At 36.5% G+C, this 16,222-nt stretch overlaps 1 pseudogene; it reads right to left on the reverse strand.

Annotated features, from left to right (window-relative positions):
• Positions 1-15,676: 15,676 nt before the first annotated feature.
• LOC123593509 lies at positions 15,677-15,880 on the reverse strand (annotated as a pseudogene).
• Between the last annotated feature and the right edge of the window lie 342 nt (positions 15,881-16,222).

The raw sequence follows: 16,222 nt of genomic DNA on the forward strand, positions 1-16,222 counted from the left end.
GGAAAAAGATGGTGATTTCAACAAATGGTGTTGGGACAACTGGTAAGCTACATGCAAAAGAATGAAACTGTACCACTTTTTAAGCCATATAGAAAATTATGGATTAAGGACCTAAATATGAGACCTGAAACTGTAAACATCCTAAAAGAGAGCATAGGCAATAATTTCTCTGATAACATCCATACCAATACCTTTCTAAATAGTCTCCTGAGACAAGGGAAATGAAAGCAAAAGTGAACCATTGGGACTACGTCAAAATAAAAAGCATCCGCAGAGCAAAGGAAACAATCAACAAAACTAAAGGACAACCTACTGAATGGAAAAAGATAGTTACAAATGGCATATCTGATAAAGTTTCAGTATCCAAAGTATATAAATAACTGATACAACTCAACACCTCTCGAAAAATAATCCAGTTTAAAAATGGGAAGAAGACATGAACAAACATTTCTCCAAAGATGACATACAAATGGCCAATAGTCACATGAAAAGATGCTCAACATCACTCATCATCAGGGAAATACAAATCAAAACCACAATGAGATATCACCTCACACCTGTTAGAATGGCTAAAATCAAAAACACAAGAAACAGCAAGTGTTGATGAGAATGTGGAGATATAGGTGGGAATGCAAGCTGGTGCAGCCAATGTGGAGGACGGTATTGAAGTTCCTCAAAAAATTAAAAATAGAACTATTTTTTGACCCAGTAATCACACTACTGGAGATTTACCCAAAGAACACAAAAACACTAATTTGAAGGGTATATGCACATCTATGTTTATTGCAGCATTATTTACTATAGCATAATTATGCAAATACCCCAGTGTCCATTCATAGATTAATGGATAAAGAAGTGATACACACACACACACACACACACACACACACACACACACACACACACCATACACTGGAATATTATGCAGCAATAAAAAAGAGTAAAATCTTGCAAATGAAATCATTTGCAACAACATGGGTAGAGAGGGAGAGTATTGCTAAGTGAGATAAATCAGTCAGAGGAAGACAGATACTTTATTATTTCATTCATGTGAAATAGGCTCTTAACTATAGAAAACAAACAGATGGTTATCAGAGAGGAAATGGGTGGAGGAATGGATGAAACAGGTAAAGGGGATTACAACTTGTCTTGACAAGCACTGATTTAGTAGAATTGTTGCATCACTGTATGTATACCTGAAAATAATATAACACTGTATGTTAACTATGCTGGGATTAAAATTAAAAAAAATAAAGCAAGGAAAAAGAATAACAAAAATGCTGCAACTATTCCAGCAATACTTTTTTTTTAATGTTTATTTATTTTTGAGAGAGAGAGAGAGAGAGAGAGAGAACATGAGCAGGGGAGGGGCAGAGAGAGAGGGAGACACAGAATCCGAAGCAGGCTCCAGGCTCTGAGCTCTCAGCACAGAGCCCAATGTGGGGCTCGAACTCACAAACAATGAGATCATGACCTGAGTCAAAGTCAGATGCTTAACTGACTGAACCACCCAGGTGCCCCTATTCCAGCAATACTCTATTCAAAATCCTTAACTTGTTCATTTCTGTTCTTTATATAGCATTAACTTGAATGAAAGAAATGAAGGAAAATTAGTGTTTATGGGTAATATCTTTTTTAATTTTTTTTTCAATGTTTATTTATTTTTGGGACAGAGAGAGACAGAGCATGAACGGGGGAGGGGCAGAGAGAGAGGGAGACACAGAATCGGAAACAGGCTCCAGGCTCCGAGCCATCAGCCTAGAGCCTGACGCGGGGCTCGAACTCACGGACCGCGAGATCATGACCTGGCTGAAGTCGGACGCTCAACCGACTGCACCACCCAGGCGCCCCTATGGGTAATATCTTTAAAAGGCTGAAATATTAGTACCTAAACTTCAAAATTCTATATATATATCATACATATTACATAATATTATATTTAAAATATTTATTATGTTTATATATAAATATATATTATATATAAATATATAAAAATATTATATATATATATATATATTTTTTTTTTTTCATTTCAGCATGGCTGCTTACTTCCTGAACTTCCTGAAACCAGCAAGGAAACTCTCTGCCCTCAGGGAGGCCCCGCTCTCTCTACAGGGTCTTTGGCTGATTACATCAATCCCTGGATAAACTTCTTGATTAACTCAAAGTCAACTGCTTTGGGACCTTAATACATCTGCAAAATCCCTTCACTCTTGCCATATTTTATTGGCTAGAAGGAACAAGGAACAAGGACCACTCACACTCAAGGGAGGGAATTCCACAGGGCTTGACTAACAGGCGTGGGGGAGAGTCCGGGGTCTCCTAGAATCTGTTTGCCACTAAGAGGCTCAGTTGAAAGGGAAACATTGATGACTCAGGAGAGTGGTGGCAATTGTGGAAGTGATTTCCTTACGTTAGTCAGAGGGAACAGGATGGGGCAAAGGTAGACAGAGCGTGGACGTCTGAGTCAACAGGCAGAAAGATTATAGATATTATAGACTAAATCTGATAAAATACCACCTTTTTTAAATGTGTGTAATACCCATAGTTTTGTAGGCTGGTACATAGCTAGAGACCTTTTATTTTAAAATAAAACAAAACAAAAGGTTACTAAGTGAGAAGGCCAATGGCTTTTGTTTTCTTTTAAAGTTCATATTCTATATAATACTATTTTGAGAGGTAAATTTGGGCCATTATAATTTCTGATTTATTTTGATATTTTAATAATATATTCCACTTAATTCAGTCTTTATTTGTACTTTTTTAAAATTCTCACAAACACAATTCTGTGTCATTGGTTCATCTTATCATGATTTTAATGTTTCTATATTTGTATAATCTTTAGCTTGAACAGTTCTTGTCCTTACTTTTATAAACTGATCTATCTCAAAGTTCATCTTTGAGAAAATACCGTTAATGATGGATGAATGTAGTTTTCAGCTTGTTCACATATCAGTTCAATAGTTTTGGTATCTAGTAAATACTCATTAAAATTAGAAGTCACTATATAAAAGTACTAAAACAAAATTAATTTGCATATAACTACTATCCTCCACCCACACAAAATTCAGGATTTAATGGGACCAGGTAATATGCAGCTGAATTGTACTAAAATTATTTCTACATTAGTACAAGTAGCCCTTTATAAGTTAAGAATTCAATTCCCCAGCTCCCTGGTACACCTTTTAAAACTTGCTATTAATTTTAATAAAAATGATTGAAAGTAATATTCACTAAATGTTTTGGAAATTTTCCAATCTTTGTTAATACTTAATTGAAATGTGCCTAAGGCATTTAACATATATTAGCCTTACACTGATGGTTGTTTGGTTTTGCATAGACTAAGAAAAATTGTAAATAACAGCAATGCCTTTGGGCAGGGAGGCTGGAAATTACAAACCTAAGGTTAATGAAAATGACCTTTCTGCACAAATGTTACTGTCAGAGGTAAAAAGAATGAGTTATGTGTTAGGTATGAAAAATAAACAAAAAATAAAGCATGCTCTCATATCTCACTCTTACTTTGCAATGTTTCGACCTTTTACTTCTTTTACAATGTCAGATACACTTCTTCTGTACCAAATTTTGCTCTAACTTGTAGTATTCCATTTTTATCTAATTTCTCTGGTTTAAGTTCAAAATATTTATTTCCTTGATAACATGATGGAAAGCATCCTTTTTTATAACAAGTCCATTTATGAGTTTTTCCTCATAAAAAACTCATAAAAAATGAGATGGGATGACTCTAATTATGTTTAATGACAGAAATGAAAAGAAACAGAGGGACATATAAATGTAGAAAATTCTTTTGGGTCCATTCAACAGACATTCAGTTTACTATCGTGCTTCATGTATAGGATATTGTGCTGTTACATGGCCAATTAAAACAAAACAAAACAAAACAAAAGTTATAAAAATAGTGTTGGCCCCCAATCTTACAGTTAAATTGGATAAGTATGACATATACACAGAAACAATTAGAGAATCAGCTAAAATATTAATAAATAGCAAAAACTAAGTATTTTAATTTAGAGACTAACTTTGTTCCTGACTTTTCCTTTATGCTTATTGGGAAAAATATCTTAATCACTCCCTTTAAGTTTAACACATTATCAAAAACAGTATTATGGAAATTAAAGCACATTCTGCAAGACTGTTTTAGTTAATTATCAAAAGAAGTTTTCTATCCAAAGATTAAAAGTCACCAAGCTCTATTGTTATTATTGTAGACATGTACTGCTTACTAATTCTAATGGAAGCATTAGGAATTTTTCTCTGAAAGATACTAAACACACATTTAATTAGAAATGTTTGGGTTCACTTGAGAAATCAGAGCTCTTGTTAGCAAATCTTTTGTGCAAAGAAAAACTGTGGTTACAACAGAATATAAAATCATGTACAAAGCACTTGAGAAAGTATGTACAAAGATACATGAAACTGAAAAGAATACATATGGTCTGGATTCCCCTTTTCTGAAGTAACCATCAATGACACGGACAAAGGTATACAAATCAATGAGAAGATATTTACAATCACTAACTTTATCAGTCAGTAGAGTCCAAGGGTAGGAGTGGCAATATTTGCACATAGCAAATATCTACCTCCAGTTCAAACACATTCGTTCATTGACAACACATTTCTTGATCCTCCTGCAACATGATACATCCAAGGTTGACCACCCTCAAAACCTTTCTCCCCTCAGGGTCTGAGAACACTCCTCTAGTCTGTCTACTACTACTCTGATTTGTCTTTCTCTGTTTCTTTCTTATCTCCCAATTCCTCTCAATTCTTCAGTGTAGGCCATTCCTAAGTTCTCTGGATCCTTGCGTTAGTCCTTGTCATTCTCTCTATAACCCATTTTATGTCCTATCATAAAACTTCCATTATCAACTCTCTTCAGATGGCTCAGATTTTTGTATTTCCAGCTTAGAGTCCTCTCTCTAACTTCAGCCTGAATTTTTACCTCCCTTCTTCCCTGGGCCCCTTGATATCTCTACCTGGACTTAACATGTTTGGCAAACCTCTGCCAAACCCTCTCCACACAAGAGTTCTGCACTCTCCATTGTCTTTTCTTATGCCTAAATGTTTCTCGATCTCCCTCCTCTCTCCCATCACTCTTCCTTAAAAGCTCAGGTTGGAATGCCTCTTTTTTAAATGCCTAATTCTACTTCCCAAACAAAAATAAGGCATCTACTTCCTCAAGCCCCCACAAAACAAGGCTGCATTATGGCTAGTTGTCTTCTACTAAAATTTCCTTTTGATTTTTAAAAAAATTATTTATTTCCTTTGAGAGAAAGAGAGAGAGAGAGGGAGGGAAAGAGGGAGAGAGAGGGGGGAGAGAGAGAGAGCAAGCTTGGTGGGGCAGAGAAAGAGAAATGGCAAGCAGGCTCCACACTGCCAGCATGGAGACCTATGAGGGGCTTGAACCCAGGAACCATGAAATCATGACCTGAGATGAAACCAAGAGTCAGACACTTAACCAACTGAGCCACCCAGGTGCCCCAAGAAGCTTACGTTTTATAGCAAATAAGCAATAAATAATGTATGCTTGTGACCTTTTAACTAGAGTTTTGTGACCTGTGTCTTAAATTTGGGTAATTCTTTACCTAGAACCCTTGAGGTACCTAAGATGTTTTTCTTCTAAAATTTTCTTCTGAACAAGTGAGTGGAGCTTAAGGTATGCTAATACGGGTGTAATAACATAAGAAAAGTGCACATATCTTTTTATAACCATCTAATTTTTTTTTTTACTTTCAAATGTCCCCACTGAGCCTGTGTTAGTAAAAGATTTCTCACCAAGAACAGCAGGGCTTTCTGAGATGCACAGGAATCAAAAGGAAGGAAATTCCAATTCTCAAGAGGAAAGCCCGTGACTATGTAGAAATATTATCTACTAAGTAGGCTAATGCTATTCAACAAGCCATTAATAAGATTTAAGAAATTATTTTATTTATTTCTCTAGGTTTGATTGATGTATCCTAGAGTTACCATCCTGAGGATGTATTTCATTGCCCTATAAGGATTGGGGACCTCTAATTTTCCTTTCTCCTCTGGGATATTTATATTCAAAGCCTCAAACCTCTTTTTTTCTTTTTACCCTTTATTTCATCACAATAAATGTCAACGACCAATTTTTCATCTTATGCAACCATAAGGTCTAGGCAGAAAGCAACACAACACACCTTGAAAAAGTACACAGGATTTACCACCCTAGTAACTAAAAAGAAGAGAGAAGGAGAATATACCACAAAATAAAAGCCAAGGAAAGAAGGTTTCTCCCATAACTGCTACGAACAAGATATTAGGTTAGATAATGAAACATGTTATCTTTTTTAGTCATTGTAATTTAGAGAGATACGTGTTACTGTTTGCTATTTAATTTCCAAGAAAATGAAAATCAGAGATCTTAAAAACGTGGAGCTGAGATTCAATCCAAGTTTAGCTTTTAATCCTCTGAGTCCAAGTAAAACAAAATGAATGCTAACTGATAATAAAACGTAAAAACTCAATCATGTAGTTTATGTGCAATATAAAGAGATCCTGGATATTTTTCACCTCTCTGAAAAGTTTGGATTGGTTAATCATGTACAGTGGGAGGTTTAATTTCACGACCAAAGATATCACTTCTAAGACAGAGATATGAAATTATTTTTCAGTAAAAGGATGTTCATTAAGTACATAAAGTCTATATAGTAACAGGTGCTTGGGGCTCAGTGGCTAGCCATACAATTTGTCTTAAAAGAGGGTGCCTAAAATCTCACGCTGTAGGATGAACTGAGAAATACAAGTGTCAGGTTACTATCAGATCAGGAATCATAGGAAATATAGCCTTGGGGAGGATAGAGACCAGTGGTGCTCCAAAGTTTCTTTTTGTGCTTACAAATTAGAACCTTTTACTATATTGCTTTTGTTCCCAATTTATGCCCAATATATAAAATAAAGGCTCCTTCACCAATCACAATTCATTGACCTATGCCTTTATACATTTAGGGCTCATCAAAAAGATTCCCCAAACGAATGAGTTGACAAAGGCGTATCCTGAGATCTTGAAATAAACAAGAAGATGGGCCTCTGGAATCTTTTAGAAATGCATGCTGCAATCTATCTTGGCTCAGCATCAGTGCAAAGGACAATTTTTATCACAACATAAATATAATGTTAATTATACCATGATATTCAGCCTAAATTCTATTTCTACCATGTCAGTGAATTTTAAATCCAGTTTGAAAGACAAAAAAAATGGCTTTTGTTTATACATGAAACAGTGACCATCATGTCTGCTGACTAAATCAAATCATTTCAAGCTATAAGGTCAGAGGTTCCTGACAGAGTTGGAATCAGATACCCTTAAGTTAAAAATTCATATGCTCAAATCAAATACCTAATACTTTTTGTTTGACCCTGAAACTCCAAATAAATAAGGTCAGAAGGATTTAAAGAAAACACAATAGGGGCAAATCATGCTGTCATGTTTAATATGTTTTACAGAGAAGCTGAGTCATTAGGTTCTGAAATTTTATTCACTTATAATTTATTTTAGAACCTACTTAATTAATATTCATAAGTATCCCTTACTGTCCTTTGTTTCTAAAATTAATACAATTCTAAAACTGGAACTCTTATGTTTGGTTAAGAGCTTAAATCTATGTTATTTTAACTTAAATGCAAAATCAACTGGAGAACTAAGGATAATTATCCAAATATATCAACTAAAAATAAAGTTTTGCAGCGCTTGTATGTAAGGCATAATGAAAAAGATGTTTTATACTCCAATTCTACAAGTGCTACTTTCAGTTCTTTACTTTGGAGGTCTAAAAATTAGGCAGGAGCTAATTGGACTGATGGAGTACTTGTCACAGGCAGAAGGATGGCATCCCAAAGATGTGCACGTTTTCATCTCTGGAATGTGTAAATATATTAAATGGCAAGGGGGAATTAAGGTAGCTAATCAAATGACCTTAAGGAGACTACGAATAACAGATAAGGAGATTGTCCTGGCCAATGTAATCAGAAGGGTTTTTATAAGTGAAAAAGGAAAACAGGAAAGTCAATATCAGAGTAACAGCCTGAGAAAGAGTACACTGGCCACTGAGCCCTTGCTGGCTTTAAAAGTGGAAGGGCACCTTGAATCAAAAGATTGGGCTATTTCCAAATGCTTTCCTTGACTTTCCAAAAGTCAAGGAAACAGATTCTCCACTACAACCTCCAGAAGTAACATAACCCTTCTCCCACCTTGAATGTAGCCCATGGGGACATTCCATATTTCTAACATCCAGAACTCTATTAAGATAACAAATATGTGTTATTTTAAGCCACCAAGTCTTCGGAAATTTGTTAGCAGCAATGAAAAACCAATACAGATATTCTCACAAGTGTTTTACTAGTAGCTCCTGGCTGGATTATCGGTAGCAAGACTCCTAACACTAATATAGTGCCTGGTACATTACTATACCAATTACGTTTGGCTGATGGCTAAGTTCAACTTGCATAATAGGTAAATAATTAGATAGATACAATATTAAGTTCACACTATAATCCATGATACAAGCCACATGTATACATTTGTTTTTTGAAGGAATTTGGAAAACTAGAAAGATTTTATTCTCAATTTTGCATTTTTTTTTTTTTTTGGTATAGACAACAAAAGTCACATGGAAATAAAACAAAGAAAACTACAGTGTTATGCCATGTACAATGATATATATATAACAATGCTGATGCAATGCTACCAAAATACCACCAAAGTACTCAAAACCAGAACTAATTTTATGAAGAAATAAATCAGAACATTATTTCAGAAAATCTCTCAGAACCATAAAAGCAAAAATGGAATTCAGAATCTCCATTTTTAGCAGATGTCAACTAAAAACTGATAACTAATACCGCCAACTAAAATTCACCTTAATATCTGTACTGTTACCTATATGTATAATAAAATAATATTTTATGACTATTAATTGTAATTCAAACTCCTCCTTCTCAAAAAGATATATGGTCTCCTATCTCATAGTCAATATTCCTATGAAAATACATGATTGGTAAAAGAAAATTTATATTTATTAATTTGGAATCATACATAGTTTTATGTTGCTATCCCCCAAACCTTCTTAATGAAATAAAATAATTCAGTGGAGGAAAGAATAAAAAAATTCAATAAGTGCACGTAGGCTACTCCTCTCCAATAGCAATGAATGGGTTTCACATAGGGGAATACTTCCGGTATCCTTTTTTTACAACTAACAAAGCACAATTGAGCGTAATGTATTACACGGGGGATAAAGAAAAGAGGGGACAAATGTAATAATTGTAACGGAAAAAGATTTGGGTAGGAAGACCACAATGCATCTTAGATGTTCTGTTTGCTTCAGATACCAGAACAAAAATAAGGCACCAGAAAAATGGACATACAAACCTCCTACCTACTATAAATTATGGGGAAAATGTTGATTGTTTTCTGGATTTACACGAAGCTAGTCCACATTATTTTGAGGCTAGCTAGGGAGTCAGACTGGGTGTTTTCTCTGGAGTCTCTCAAGGTCCACTTGGTCAAATATAGCACTCGCTAGAACTTCCCAAATAAATAACAAACCTTTGCTTTTGTCTCTTCTAGTTTTCTGCATTACCCACAAAATGTCATTATTTCTGGGTAAAAGTTCAAACTACCTTAAAAGAATCTAAATCCATTACAATGAGTCAAACTGATGAAACTGAGGGAGTATCTAACATACTCTGAAGTCTTGGCAAATAAAAACTGGTGATACTTTATTTGTGATAAAAGTATATTTTTAAAAGGGAAAATGATAAAACCAAACCTCAAAATAGCAGTTCCCCCAGACCATGAGACAGGAGGATGGGACAGTGAAGGAGCACTTCATTGACAAAGCAGTTGTTATATTTCAGTTCTTAAACTGAGTGATGAGTTCATAGGTCAGTTTTACTATTATGGCTCATATCTTGCATATATATTAACATATTTTCATGCATCAAGTATGAAGAAAGATGGTGCAAATTATATTTGCCCATAATAAATTTGCATTTTAATAATTAAAATTAAAAGTCCTACAAGACAGGTGCCTGGCTGGCTCAGGCACTTATGATTTTGGAGCAGGTCATGATGTCACAGGCTCGTGAGTTCAAGCCCCGTATCAGGCTCTGAGCTGACAGCAAGAAGACTACTTGGGATTCTCTCCCTCTGTCTCTGCCTCTCCCTGGTTCACTCTCTCTCTCTCTCTTTCTCTCTCTCTGTCTATCTTTCTTTCAAAATAAATAAACAAACTTTTTTTAAAGAAGAGATCAACAAGAGAGATGAGGAAATTAAATATTTGGGAACCACTCCTTCCATGAAGAAATTCCACATATGCTATTTTCCAAAAATGCTGCTGCCGTTAATTACTGCTATCACACACATATGTTCAATACTTTGCAGACATGTTTAATATTCACCTTCTCAATTTACCCTTACAATATCTCTAAAGGTACTCATTTATCCCATTTTAAACAAAAGAAAATATAGTTTAAGAGAGGGTAAGTAACCTACTCAAAACCATACAACTCAGTGGAGATGGAAGATAGAATTCAGGATTGCCTGACTCTAGAGTCTGAGATGTATCATGTTATACCTAGAAGTCCCTCTGCTGTTCAGGGATCAATTGTCTCATAGGTCTCCAAATTGGACATACTATAAATTTATTATAGAAACACCTGTTAAGAAAGCCCTCCCTCAACACTAAGAGAGAAAAGTTACAAAGGGGTTGCTCCAAAACAGATTGAAATTGGACATCCAAAAATTGTTTCTAATTATCAACTGATAAAGGATAAATTCATAACACCAATTAATCAAAGAGAAAAGTGTGAGCAATTGCCAAAAGACAAAATTAATGTTTTTGTGTCTTTAAAGTAGTATGTCTAAATTCTCCTTATAGCCTCTCATCTTTAAAGATCATCAATGTTCTCAAGGTAAGAACTCCAATGCTACCTTACGTTCCAACTAGAGGATGACCACTCTAATACATAGGTTATAATACAGCTTGAAATTGTCATGTAAAAATGAGATTACCTTAAAAAATAAATTGCAGTAATGTAAGATAATCATGATTCAAGTACCGACCTTCACATTTGTCCTCTAATATCAGATTTTCTGTAGCTCCAAGAAAATAAAATAGAGGTACTTCTCTGGCCTACTCCAGCTGTGATATTTTTACATCTTTTATTTGCACAGACAGGAATAGAACCTATGTTCAATTTCTTTTTTTTTTATTACATTTTTTTAAACATTGATTTATGATTGAGAGACAGAGAGACACTGGGCATGAGCAGGGAAGGGGCAGAGAGGGGGGAGACACAGAATCTGAAGTGGGCTCCAGGCTCTGAGCTGTCAGCACAGAGCCCAACATGGGGTTTGAACTCATGAACTGTGAGATCATGACCTGATCGGAAGTCGGACGCTCAACCGACCAAGCCCCCCGGGGGCCCCAAATTTCTATATAAACATTGTTTCAGGGAAACATAAATGTTAGCCTCTTTTATTTTAAACCTCAGCCCGCTGTTGTATGGATAATCTCTTAGTTACCTCCAGAACTGTTCTAAATACTGATCTCAAAAAATAAGGAAAACATGAGTATAGTGATAGTTTGGTATATTTTCCAGCCCCTACAACCCACTCATAAACCCCATGGTATTAGAAGTGACATACAATTATCAGAATCTGGGTTGTAGATAATCCTCCCCTCATTTAGAATCACATAGCAGCAGGTTCACTTGGAAGGAAAATGTAGTACACAACCTTGAAAACAGGTTCAGGCAACTCTCTTTATTAGGGTCAACTGCTTTATTCCTTTTGTAATAAGAAAAATCCCCACATTTCATCTCAGCTGATTACTTTGCTTTACATTTTGTTGAGAAAATTGGAGAAAAAGAAATGCCCTCAGAATGCCTTCAATAAATATGCCACCCACCTGTATCTCTTCATGTACTGTCTCTTTCTTTCTGTTGACAAAGAGTGAAGTTTCCCTACTTTCTTAATTTTAAGGCCAGCCTTTTCATATGTGTTCAGGCTTCCATCCTCTTGTCCCTGTCTGCTCCTTTGGAGGATATAGATCCTTTATTTATCCACTCCAGGACATTCAACCTTTCCTTCTCGATTGTAACGTTCCCACCATTAAAAAACAAAAAAAAAAAAACCACAACAAAAAAGTTCATCTTAATTCTGTATCCACTCAGTTGTCATTTCCTTTTGTTGTTGCTCCTTAAATAGAAAAGTGGTGAAAGGTTAATAATTGTGCCTCTGGGGTCTACACTGTCACTTCCCAATCTTCCTCTTAACCTGCACTACTGAGACCACTCTTGTCAGGGTCAACAATGGCCTCCGTGATGATACATCTGATGGATGCCTCTGTGTTTGCTTCTTACTTATACTATCTGCAGTATCTGGCACACTCTCTTGCCCCCATTCCTGACATAGTCTCATGGCCACCATGACCCATGGCATCATGCTCCTGGTTTTGTTCTGTCCCACAATCTGCTGCTAAGTTTTCTTGTCTGGCTTCAGCATCTCTAGGTGAAACACAAATATTCCAGAGTCCAAGACCCCTTGCTGGTCTAAAAAAAAACAGTTTTTTTTTTTCTATGTACAATAATGAAGCAGCAGAAAGAGAAATCAAGGAATCGATCCCATTTACAATTGTACCAAACCCCACAAAATACCTAGGAATAAACCTAACCAAAGAGGTGAAAAACCTATACACTGAAAACTATAGAAAGCTTATGAAAGAAATTGAACAAGATACAAAAGACATGGAAAAACATTCCATGCCCCTGGACTGGAAGAACAAATATTGTTAAAACGCTGATACCACCCAAAGCAATTTATATATTCAATGCAATCCCTATCAAAATAACATCAGAATTCTTCACAAAGCTAGGACAAACAATCCTAAAATTTGTATGGAACCAGAAAAGACCCCAAATAGCCAAAGCAATCCTGAAAGAGAAAACCAAAGCAGGAGGCATCACAATCCCGGACTTCAAACTGTATTACAAAGCTGTAATCATCAAAACAGTATGGTACTGGCACAAAAAGAGCCGTACAGATCAATGCAACAGAATAGAGAACCCAGAAGTAGGTCCATAAAGGTATGGCCAACTCATCTTTGACAAAACAGCAAAAAAATATCCAATGGGGAAAAAAAGCAGTGTATTCAGCAAGCGGTGCTGGAAAAACTGGTAGCGATATGCAGACGAATGAACCTGGACCACCTTCTTACACCAGACACAAAAATAAAATGGTTGAAAGACCTAAATGTAAGACAGAAAGCCATCAAAACCTTAGAGGAGAAAAGAGGCAACAACCTTTTTTACTTCAGCAGCAGTAACTTCTTATGTGACATGTCTCTAGAGGCAAAGGGAAACAAAAGCCAAAATGAACTATTGGGACCTCATCAAGATAAAAAGCTCTGCATAGCAAAGGAAAAAATCAGCAAAACTAAAAGGCAATTGACAGAATGAGAGAAGATGTTTGCAAATGATATATCGGATAAAGGGTTGGTATCCAAAATCTACAAAAAACTTATCAAACTCAACATCCAAAAAAACAAATCATCCAGTGAAGAAATAGGCAAAACACGTGAATAGACATTTTCCCAAAGAAGACATCCAGATGGCTAATAGACACATGAAAAAATGCTCAACATAACTCATCATCAGGAAAATACAAATTAAAACCACAATGAGTTATCACCTCATACCTGTCTGAATGGCTAAAATTAACATTTCAGGCAAGGATAGATGTTGGCGAGGATGTGGAGAAAGAGAAACCTTTTTGCACTAATGGTGGGAATGCAAACCGGTGCAGCCACTCTGGAAAACAGTATGGAGTTTCCTCAAAATATAAAAATAGAACTACCCTGTGACCCAGCAATTGCACTACTAGGTATCAACGCAAAGGGCACAGGAGTGCTGTTTCAAAGGGGCACATGCACCCCAATGTTTATATCAGCACTATTCACAATGGCCAAAGTATGGAAATAGCCCAAATGTCCATCAACTGATAAATGGATAAAGAAGATGTGATACATATATATATGTATACACACACACACACACACATACACACACACACACACACACAATGGAATATTACTCGAAGATCAAAAAGAATGAAATCTTGCCATTTGCAACAACATGGACGGAAATAGAACGTATTAGGCTAAGCGAAATAAGGCAGTCAGAGAAAGACAAATATCATATGATTTCACTTGTATATGCAATTTAAGATACAAAACAGATGAACAGATAAGGGAAGGGGAACAAAAATAATTTGAAAACCAGAGAGGGAGACAAACTATAAGAGACTCTTAAATACAGAGAACAAACTAAGGGTTGCTGGCAGGGTGTTGGGTGGGAGATGGGCTAAATGAGCAGGGGACATTAAGGAGGACACTTGTTGGGATGAGCACTGGGTGTGATATATAAGTGATGAATCACTGAATTCTATTCCTGAAATCATTTTTACACTGTATGTTAACTAACTTGATTTAAATTTAAAAAAATTGAAAACAAAAATTTTTTTTGAGAGAGAGTGTGTGTGAGTGAGCAGAGGAGAGGCAAAGAGAGGGGGTGACAGAAGATCTGAAGCAGGCTCTGTGCTGACAGCAGAGAGCCTGATGCGGGACTTGATTCCAAGAACTATGAGATGATGGTTCAGCACAGAGCCTGACATGGGACTCGAACTCATGGGGCTGGAACTCATGAGCTGTGAGATCATGACCTGAGCAGAAGTCAGATGCTTAACTGACTGAGCCACCCAGGCGCTCCATTCACTCTGATATTTTAGAATGTAAAATGATCTTCTAAATTTCCAGAGCTCAAAATCAATGGCTTGACATTATATTTAGAGCAAAATCTAAACTTTTCAGAGTTTACTAGAAATCTTGTCTTTCACCTAACTCTTCTTCAGCATTTCTATCACATTCTTACTTCTTTCTGCCCACTTCAATTCATATCTCTTTCAGATTTGACTAAAACCAATATGTAATTTTCAAAACTTCTCATACATGATCCATGTCAATAGATTCTTTGGGTTTTCTTTAAAACTGCTAAAATATTTTTCTCCATTTGTACTGCATAGCTTAAAAAATGTTTATTTATTTTTGAAAGCAAGAGAGTGCAAACAAGCGAGGGGTAGAGAGAGAAGAGGGACAGAGGATCGGAAGTGGGTTTCGCACTGATAGTAGTGAGCCCAACGCAGGGCTCAAACTCATGAACGGGAGATCATGACCTGAGCCAAGTCAGACGCTCACCTGACTGAGACACCAGGTGCTCAAATTATGACTTTTTTTTCTTTATGATTTTTTTTTTTTTTACATTTTATTTATTTTGGATAGACAGAGAGGGACAGAGCACACGTGGAGGAGGGGCAGAGAGAGAGGGAGACACAGAATCCGAAGCAGGCTCCAGATTCCGAGCTGTCAGCACAGAGCCCAACGTGGGGCTCAAACTCACAAACCGGGAGATCATGCCCTGAGCCAAAGTCGGACGCTTAAATGACTGAGCCACCCAGGCGCCCCTAATTTTTTTTTTTAAGATAATACTGCATCCTAGCTGTAGGTGGCAACAAATGCCATGACAGGGAATCCAGATGTTTACACAGGAATAGAGTTAAGGATCACCATGGCCTCAGACACAGGGCACAGCTTACTTTTTACCAGATTTCTTAATTCCACCTCTGGCCAGGGGGCCTTTTTCTGTGCCCTTCACTTTTAGCTCCTCAAGTTTCTTCTGCTCCTCTTTCTGTTTCTGCTTGAATGCCTTTCTTGTGCATCTCCTTGGCCTGCTTCTTGGGCTGCTTCAAGAGCTTCTTTCTGCCCCCTTCACAGCTGGACATTGCACCTGTGGTCCCCTCCCCAGACCCTGCCACCAGAAGCCAGTAGTTATGTTTTGATTAATTCAATCCTCGTATTTATTAGTCACTCAGAGTATTGTTGAAAGTTTTCACCATTCTGTGGTTCAAATACTCTATGGAGTTTGATGAAGGGGGCTCCTGCTGCTATTCATTTCCCCATTATTCCAGAACAAATATGTAAATGTATAACAAAGGCCATATAAGTATGGTCATCAGTGGGATAACTAGACACAGTGGCAACACATTGTTAAGGTATAAGGTCACCTCACAGGGTTTCTCTGCCTAGTTTTGCGCCCACCATACAGAAAGATTTACAAGCTACCT

This window comes from Leopardus geoffroyi, chromosome D4 (genome assembly GCF_018350155.1).
Source record: "Leopardus geoffroyi isolate Oge1 chromosome D4, O.geoffroyi_Oge1_pat1.0, whole genome shotgun sequence".
Lineage (NCBI taxonomy): Eukaryota > Metazoa > Chordata > Mammalia > Carnivora > Felidae > Leopardus > Leopardus geoffroyi.